An 8661-nucleotide genomic window follows, 5' to 3' on the forward strand; every position below is an offset into this window, starting at 1 on the left:
CTTTTTGATATTTGTGATTACGCTAGCTCGTCATTATTGATTTTTAGAGTCAAAACGATTAAAGGTAGTTTCAAAATTCTCGTTTATACTATGTTCATTTTAAAGGGGTTCGAATTTTATCTGTTTTCTTTGCGGGACACATAAATGACTTCAAATATCTCTCTACACGTGAGAGATTTGGAAGCAAATTGCATTTTTCTGTTCAATAAATGTGTAATCGACACGTCTGTGTTGGTTCAGTTTCGTTTACCTTTTTTTTTTTTTTTTTTTGGGGTGGGGGGGGGGGGGGGTCATAGGAGTATAAGATGTTATCATAATAGTGTCTTGATGAATTGATCATAATCATAATAGTTACAAACCTCAATTCAAATACCACAATAAAAAGTGTGAACATTCTGCATCCTGGTACTGAAATAAAGGGCATTAGCTACGTGCTTGGGAAACCATTGCTTCATTTGTATTTTGACTAATGTGTAGTAACAATGAAAGAGGGCACCAACTTTGGTTAATAATTACCTCCGGAAAGAGTTCATGAAAGTAAAATAAATAAGTAGGAAAGGGCAGCCTAGTGCACAAGTTCATGAAAGTTGGATTTTAATAAAATCCATCTGGTTGCAGCCATATGAAAACCTGGCTACTCTCAGATATGGAGAAGAATGATGGATGTAGAAAATGAGAATGAAAAGCATATGAGATAGAGCTTGAAGGAAGGGAAAGCCTCCTTTAGTGAATAATCACAACAGAGGAAAGAAGTTAGGGAAAATTTCATAAATGACTACTATTTGGGGTTTTTTTCCCGCATAGCTATAGTTTAGCTATTTACTTTTCGTGGCAAACATATAGCTAAACTAAGCGCTTGTTTCATGTTGTATTCGTTATTAAGTGTCACTGTATTCATGAATACAGTCATTAAATTTTGCTAAAATCGTGAGATGAAATCTCCTAAACAAGGCAAACTAAGTAAAAATCTTCCTAGAATCACTCTCAATAACCTGGCTTCCAAAATATCACACGATTCTTTTCGATTACAATTACTCAAATTCAAATTCAAAAAATAATATTCAAAAACGAAAAAAACAGAGCTTAACCTCCTAACAGTAAATTCAATTCAAACATATAGAATGCGTTCAGAATACAATCTCAAAAATCAATTGCGATTTTAATTTAGATTGTCGCAACCGAATCTGCTGTTGTTCGTATGAGTTTCTACAAGTTTTTTTTAGAGTTGTTCTATACAGAAATTGCTGGACTTCTTCTGAAATTCGAAGGTAAATAATAGTTCAGTTGATGTTCATGATACAACGAGTAATTTTACATTGAAGTTGTTGATAATCATTAGCACTACTGAATTCAAAAAAAAAAATATCTACCATACCGGTAGTAATTCGACATTCCGGGATTTGGAACGATGAGAATCGTTTTGCGAATTACACAATCGATGCAATAGTTTTCAAAGATTATGCCTCGTATGAGAATGTAGTTGATGTAATAGCGAAACAGGTAGAAATAGATACAAGTAACAAAACAATTAATATCAAATACATGATCGAAGGTGATTCTATGCCGCTTGAAATACACAATGACATGAGTGTCAGGGTGTATGTTGAACTGAAGAAAGATAGTAGGCAGTTTGGGAGTTATCCTTTGTGTATTACCATAACTGATAAGTTGATTGAATACAATGTGTCTAGTGAAAGTGTAGTTGAAGGTGACATAATTCAATTAGAATACAATCGTCAATTACAAGTTATGAATACAGATGATGCGACAGAACTGGCAACGTCAACTTCTGGTCAGCAAATAGTTGTGTATGATGATTTGATCATTTCAAATCATAATCACAAGGAGATCATGGTAAATCAGGTATACAATGACAAGGATACTTTGAAGGCTATGATGAAAAAAATATGCAATTGACAATAGGTTTCAGTTCCGTACAGATAGATCAAATTCTATAAGGTATGCTTGTTAAACTGTTTATTATTTATTTGTATATAACAATAAAATTGTATATTTTTTCATTAAGTGATGTGTTTTTAACTAGTTGACATTTCTTACATATATCTGACTATCTAGTTTAAATTGGTATATGAAATTGTATTCAATTTTTTGCCTAATGATTTGATATGTGTTGGCAACTGAATGTATAAGCATACAATTGCGGAGTTGCAGCTACACCATTGTATGTATATCAGAACAATGTGAGTGGAAAATGAAAGCTTCAAGCATTAACAAATCTGCAATGTTCAAAGTTAGAGAGTTTGTGGACAAACATACATGTCCATTGAAGGATAAGGTGTGTTCTTGTATTCAAGCAAGTAGAGGTTTTATAGCAGGCATTATTAAACCAAAGTTAACAAATCACAAGAGGAAGACGCCAAAGGATATAGTAGATGATGTGAAAAATGAAATTGGTGTGGATGTGAATTACATGAAGGCTTATCGTGCTAAAGAAAAGGCTATGATCGATTTGAGGGGAGAGCCAACAGATTCTTACAAGTTACCTGGATATGTATACATCTTGGATAAAACGTGTCCAGGTTCTCATATAAGAATGCAAAAATCGCCTGAAAATGACTTCTTATATCTGTTTGTAGCATTGTATGCCTTTATAAAAGGGTTCAACTATTGTCGACCAATAGTGGTTGTAGACGAAGCTACCTAAAACAAGAATACAATGGCACATTTGTTTCAGTGAGCACTTTGGATGGTGCAGGTAATTCGTATACAAATGTATTGTTTTTTGCATACAATGAATACAGTGGAGTAAAAATCAGTAACCTTTTGCTTTTCTCAATTGAATTTGTAGGTAATATACTGCCTCTAGCATATGGCGTGATCGATTCTGAGAACGATAAGTCTTGGTCATGGTTCATTCAACGGTTCAAGGAAGCATATGGGGTAAGGGATAACATGTGTATTGTATCTGATAGACATGAAAGCATCATCAAGGCTGTTGCTAGAATTTATCCTACTATTTCGCATGCATATGGCATCTTTGGAAAAATGTATATAATAACTATAGGAAGAGTCATGAAGTGTTGAGTGGTGTATACTATAAAATGGCAAAGGCATACACACAGAATGACTTTGATATGCTAATGGGAAAAGTTGAGAAAGAGGATATTCGGGTGAAGGAGTGCTTGGATTCAGTGGGAAGGGCAAAGTGGTCTGGACTTTATTGTCCAGTTAACCGAGCATGGACAATAACATCAAATATTGTTGAGTCCATTAATGCAACACTAACATCTGCTAGAGAATTACCAATATATGATTTTCTGGAGGAAGTTAGGTTGATGTATGGACGATGGAATTTCACAAACCGACAAAATGGTTAGTATACATTCACGACGCTTGGGAAAAAATTTCAAGAATTGCTGACCATTAATGAGGATAAATCTACTCGCATGAAGGTTTGTTTTCGTGTATCTGTATACGTATTTTTTTCATTTCTTATATTTCATCTTTACGATTCTTATACATAAGTATATTTCATACAAAAAAAATATATATTGATATGGCTATGTTTGTAATAAAAACTTGATGTGAATCTGTTTGTATATTGTTGCATAGGTAATTTACATCAACAGAATACTTACACACCGTAATTGATGAAGGGAGGAGTTTCATTTTTTGTATTGAAAAGAAAACTTGCAGTTGCAAAATGTTCTAAGTCGATGAGATTCCCTGCCCCCATGCTTGGGCTATTCTTAAGATGAAAAATCTCACTGTCGACAGCTACTGCTCAAACTTGTACAAACCAGAAAATGTGATGAAGACTTATGATGTCCCAGTTTATCCGTTACCGGATCAGAGTGAGTGGAATGTGCCTGTATACATTTCAGAAGAAATAGTGTTGCCACTGAGGTACAAGAGACCGCCTAGAAGGCCAAAAAAGAAGCGTGATAAGTCTTTATCTGAATGGTTTTCAAATACACGTACAAACTCGTGCAGTAGATGTGGACATGCAGGACACAATAGGCGCTCTTGCAGGAATGAGCCTAAAAGAAAGTAGTTGTTGTTTGCTTAGTAATTTGTTATGTTTTTCTGGTTTTTGTATTGAATCACGTCGACTTTAAAGCGTCATGACATTTGCTGTTCTTATTAGCTGGTTTTTGATGATTGATTCTGTTCTTTTTTGTTGATATTGGATGATTGAAAATAAAGGAATTCTCTATGAATAACTTGCAATATTTCCGCTGTATTATATTGGATGTATACGTGACCGGTATACTTTGTATTCTATATATGTGTCTGTTTCCAAAATCAGAAACCAATTGCATCATGTTCAGTTCATCAAATTCAGAATTCAGAGACAAGTAATCAGAGATAGAGAATAAATGTATGCCTTGCTGGCCGATATACAGTTATGTTTTAATTATGTATACATTAGTGTTATATTTCTGAATACAACTATGTATTCATGTTGAAAAAGGTTAATTCTGTATACATTCAAATATCTGGATACAACAATGGCCAAATGTTGACAAAAATGTAAATGATGGCATCCCATAAGTGAATAACTCAACAATGTAAAAAAACTGTTTTGTATTCATTAAATTTTATAACTGTATATTAGGTATTCAACAGATATATCTGTTTTACAAGTCAGAAACTAATTCCATCCGTATCAATTCTAAATACAGCTCTCTATTATCTTTGAATATATTATTTTAACATCTCTATATATAGCATATGGCCAATGATTAAATTGACAAACGTAAAATAATGGCATCCCATAATGATTAACTCAACAATGTAAGAACACTTAATTGTATTCATCAAAAAAATAAACTGTATATTGTGAATTCATACTAACAACTGCCATTTTGACAGCAAAAACTCCTTACAAAAAACATAAAGATAATATTTTTCCTAAAAACATCATAATCTGATTTTGAACCACACAACTACAAACTAATTAACTATGATTTTTTCGACTTGATCAAAATCTATCTTTGGTCTAACTGGCTTCGGAGGTGCCTCATTATCGCTTTCGGCATTTGCTTCCATCTTCCTTTTAGCGTAATCCCACAAAAGAGCACCATATCTCGTACGAAGTAATTCTTCATCAAGGTCTCCATGTGGAATACCTTCTCCCTGACTCAAATACTCCGCATATGCAGCAACATACATTCCACAATCCCTGCACGAAAGAACGTCAAATTTGTCAGCCGGTGCTTTGTCTTTGTACGCAGGGTGATAATTCCAATCAACTCCCTGCTTGGACTGGTAGAAGTCTATAAAATATAAATACAAGGGCAATAGATTGGCGAGTTTGTCTATTTCAGATCTAACCCACTGATAGACTGGATTGCCTGTAACCTCATTTATCAAAGACCCTTAAAAACAAAACAGTTACTCTTATACGGACCACCGTCAACCCAAAAGACCTTGATCATTGATAAGCTAAGAAAGGAGACAGTTGCATCATGACCAGCCGCTCGGTACGAGTCATATATATATAGACGTCTGTCAAGGAATGAAAGGACTGCCAACAACTAATGGTTTTTTTCTTTAATGTTGACTGGGATGAATACATAGTCAACCAAATGCCACGGGACAGTGCAATGGAACCGGTGGCCTTTAACGTATTCACATAAAACATCTTCTTGATTCCCAACACTTATGGCACAATCCGGGTCAAGATATCCTTTGTGAGTAGCATCAATTTGGGTATTGAGAACACAGTCTACAGTGGTAAACTTGTATGTGCTATTTGTATCATATTTGGCTTTTTTCCGGAAGTAGTAAAACATGACATCAAGATGCTGCAATAAAAACGAACAAAAACATTTAATATTTAAATCACAAAGCAATATAATGTATGTGAAAAAAGAAGGTAAATCACACCTCGTCATTCCACATCTGACCCTCCATTGATAAAAGGTACAACTAATTTTTGTCACTGATTTTCTTAATACCACAGTCCATGGATGTTGGCAGTTTTGCCTTACCTTTTTTGTAGTGGTCCTCTTTGTTCTTTCTATAAAATACACACAAAATATATATCAAAACATTATTGAAACTATGTCTATACAATAAGTACATACAATAGATCAACTAACTTACCTGCTATTATGCCTAACAAGCAGCCCCTCTTTTACCCATTTTGAGAATTCACTGAATAGCTTGACATCATGTCGCCCCGTGATGCAATTATTATCAAATGGGTGTTTTTTGTCAAATATCTCTGTCAACTTAACTGAACTACCTGTTTGAATACGAACATAGTTGAATACAATCTTTAATCACATTAACTACAAGCAGAGTGGAATACAATGTAAAAAATAAAAAAAATACATCATAATGCTTACCTGAAGCTGACCCAAAATTTGTCATGTAAGGAGACATTTGCAAAAAGCCAGGACGCCTCTCTTTACGCAAAGTCATGACAATTTTTGTTATAGTATTCTGTGTTGGAAGGAATTCATCCGCCAGCTCATACTGAGGCACATATTCCTGTTCCTTACCAACATGAATACCCTCAAACTCAACAACGACATTGTGCGGCGTCACTTGATTAGAATGATCTGTACCGGCACAAAATGAAGAAGAAGATACACCTTGCACAATATTATCATGAACTAACATGTTGCTTCCTTCGTTGATAGGTATGGTAGCAGGAGTAATAACGATAACATTAGCTGTCTTGATAGGGATTTGTGATCCAAACGGCTATAAACAAAGAGATGACAAACTTTAATCGTAATCTGAAATGTATTTATCATATAACAAAATTTCAACGAAGAGTTGAATAAACTATTAAATGTAGTACCTCTCGTTCGACATAATCTCCCAAAATGTCACCTGGTCCCTGTCACACCCCATTTTAACCCGGGAGGTTAAAATTAGAAGTATGACGTATTGGAGATTCCTATGTTTTATTGATTTTGTTTTAAGGAGTCGCCACCTAATTATTTACGGTGAATTAGGACACCTAAAGTTTATTAAAAGTTATTATCTAAAGTTAACTCTGTTTAAGGTCTGCGAAACTTAAGATTCTGGATAAGGGTTCAATTAGTCTAAAGGGAAGGTATTAGGCACCCTTTAAGACCCATTAACAATGGTTAACCGACCGGACTTATAATTAATTAGGCTAAGTGTAAATATAGTATTATAGAAAAAAAGAAAGTAGTTTTATAAGTATGATTAAAATTATAAAATAGACATATAAGAACGATATTTAAAATAGAACTTACAGAAAAATAATAATTCGTATAAAAGGATACCTTTTAATGCTATTTTTTTTTGAAATATGACTTATAAATGTGGTTAAAGTTTTAAACGAAAATATAATAGTGTTGTTTAAAATAATACTTGTAGAAAATGTAATAATTTGAGTAAAGGAGATTCTAAATGTCAAATCAGACTCAAAATATTGCTAAGGCCTTAAATGAAAGAATATAGTAATGTTATTCGAAAAAATAAAATTTTATAGAAGATAGGGTAATTTGCTTATGAATAATAACCTTTTAAAAGATGATTTGTCAAATATTATCTTTAGATAAAATGATGTTATATGAATATGGTGGTATAGAAATGCTTAGACTTATGTTCTTAAATATGATGAAATGTCCATAAGTTTTCTTCTATTTTTTTTATCACTCTTAGTTAACCAATTTCGGTTGAAAAGATATATATAATTGGACAAATCTTGAAAATATTATAAAATCTAATTGGATTCCTATTTAACGACGTTTGAAATTCATGAGACAGTAAGAATGAAAGATGATTTCATTTAACTCAAAAATATGTAGTCATATTATTTGAAAATCAATTACTCGAATAAATATTATAGATGCTATAAATAATTTAGAAAATAGAAGTGAATGTAATTTGTGGATTTAACTACCCGGTACTAACTAAAACCCTTAACTTCACTAAGGTTTATCTAAATTAACAAACAAGAAAAGATGTTAGTCATACAATACACATCAAAATGCACACAAAAAAAAATAAAAAAAAATAGAGGAATAGGTATGATGTAAATGGGCTCAGCCCATTAAGGAATACTGTTGTCCGCTACTGTTGGGCTTCGGCCCAGCAAGTTTATCCATGTATTGATGCAGGCTGTCTCTGTCTGTTGGGCCTTGGCCCATATGTTTATTTTTTTTGTTCGGCTGCAGACGGGGATTGGACACGAGAGGATTTTGTTGGGCTTTTAGTCCCTCGCCAAAATGCGGGAAATTGATGAGTTCCTTGGACTCGTATGCGAGATATCATGCAGAGAAACGAAAAGAAAAGAGATTAATACGTAACCAATAAGTAAGACCAAATGCATATAAAAACAGACCAAGGGACTGGGCATATACCATGTATATTCAAGTAGATTCAATATCTAAACAGTGTCGATGTTTAGCAATTAGACAGAATGGGAGAGTGTCAACGTTGGCATCACATCCAGATCATAGAACACAAAAGCAGAGGGTTGAAAAGAAAGAATAAGAAAAGAAACAAATGAAGACAGCAGCAAGCATAATGGAAGCAGGACAGGACTCGAGCATGATGATACTCTATCCTAAAATATATCATCAGAAGCAGTACACTCAGTTGGATGAAACTGTTCTCATTTTTGTACATATTGGAGATTAAAGGAAAATGTGCTCCAAAATGATTGCAGAAGATACATATACAGCAGGGATCAAAGTAGGCACATGT

This window comes from Lycium barbarum, chromosome 8, assembly GCF_019175385.1.
Source record: "Lycium barbarum isolate Lr01 chromosome 8, ASM1917538v2, whole genome shotgun sequence".
In the NCBI taxonomy this organism is placed as follows: Eukaryota; Viridiplantae; Streptophyta; class Magnoliopsida; order Solanales; family Solanaceae; genus Lycium; species Lycium barbarum.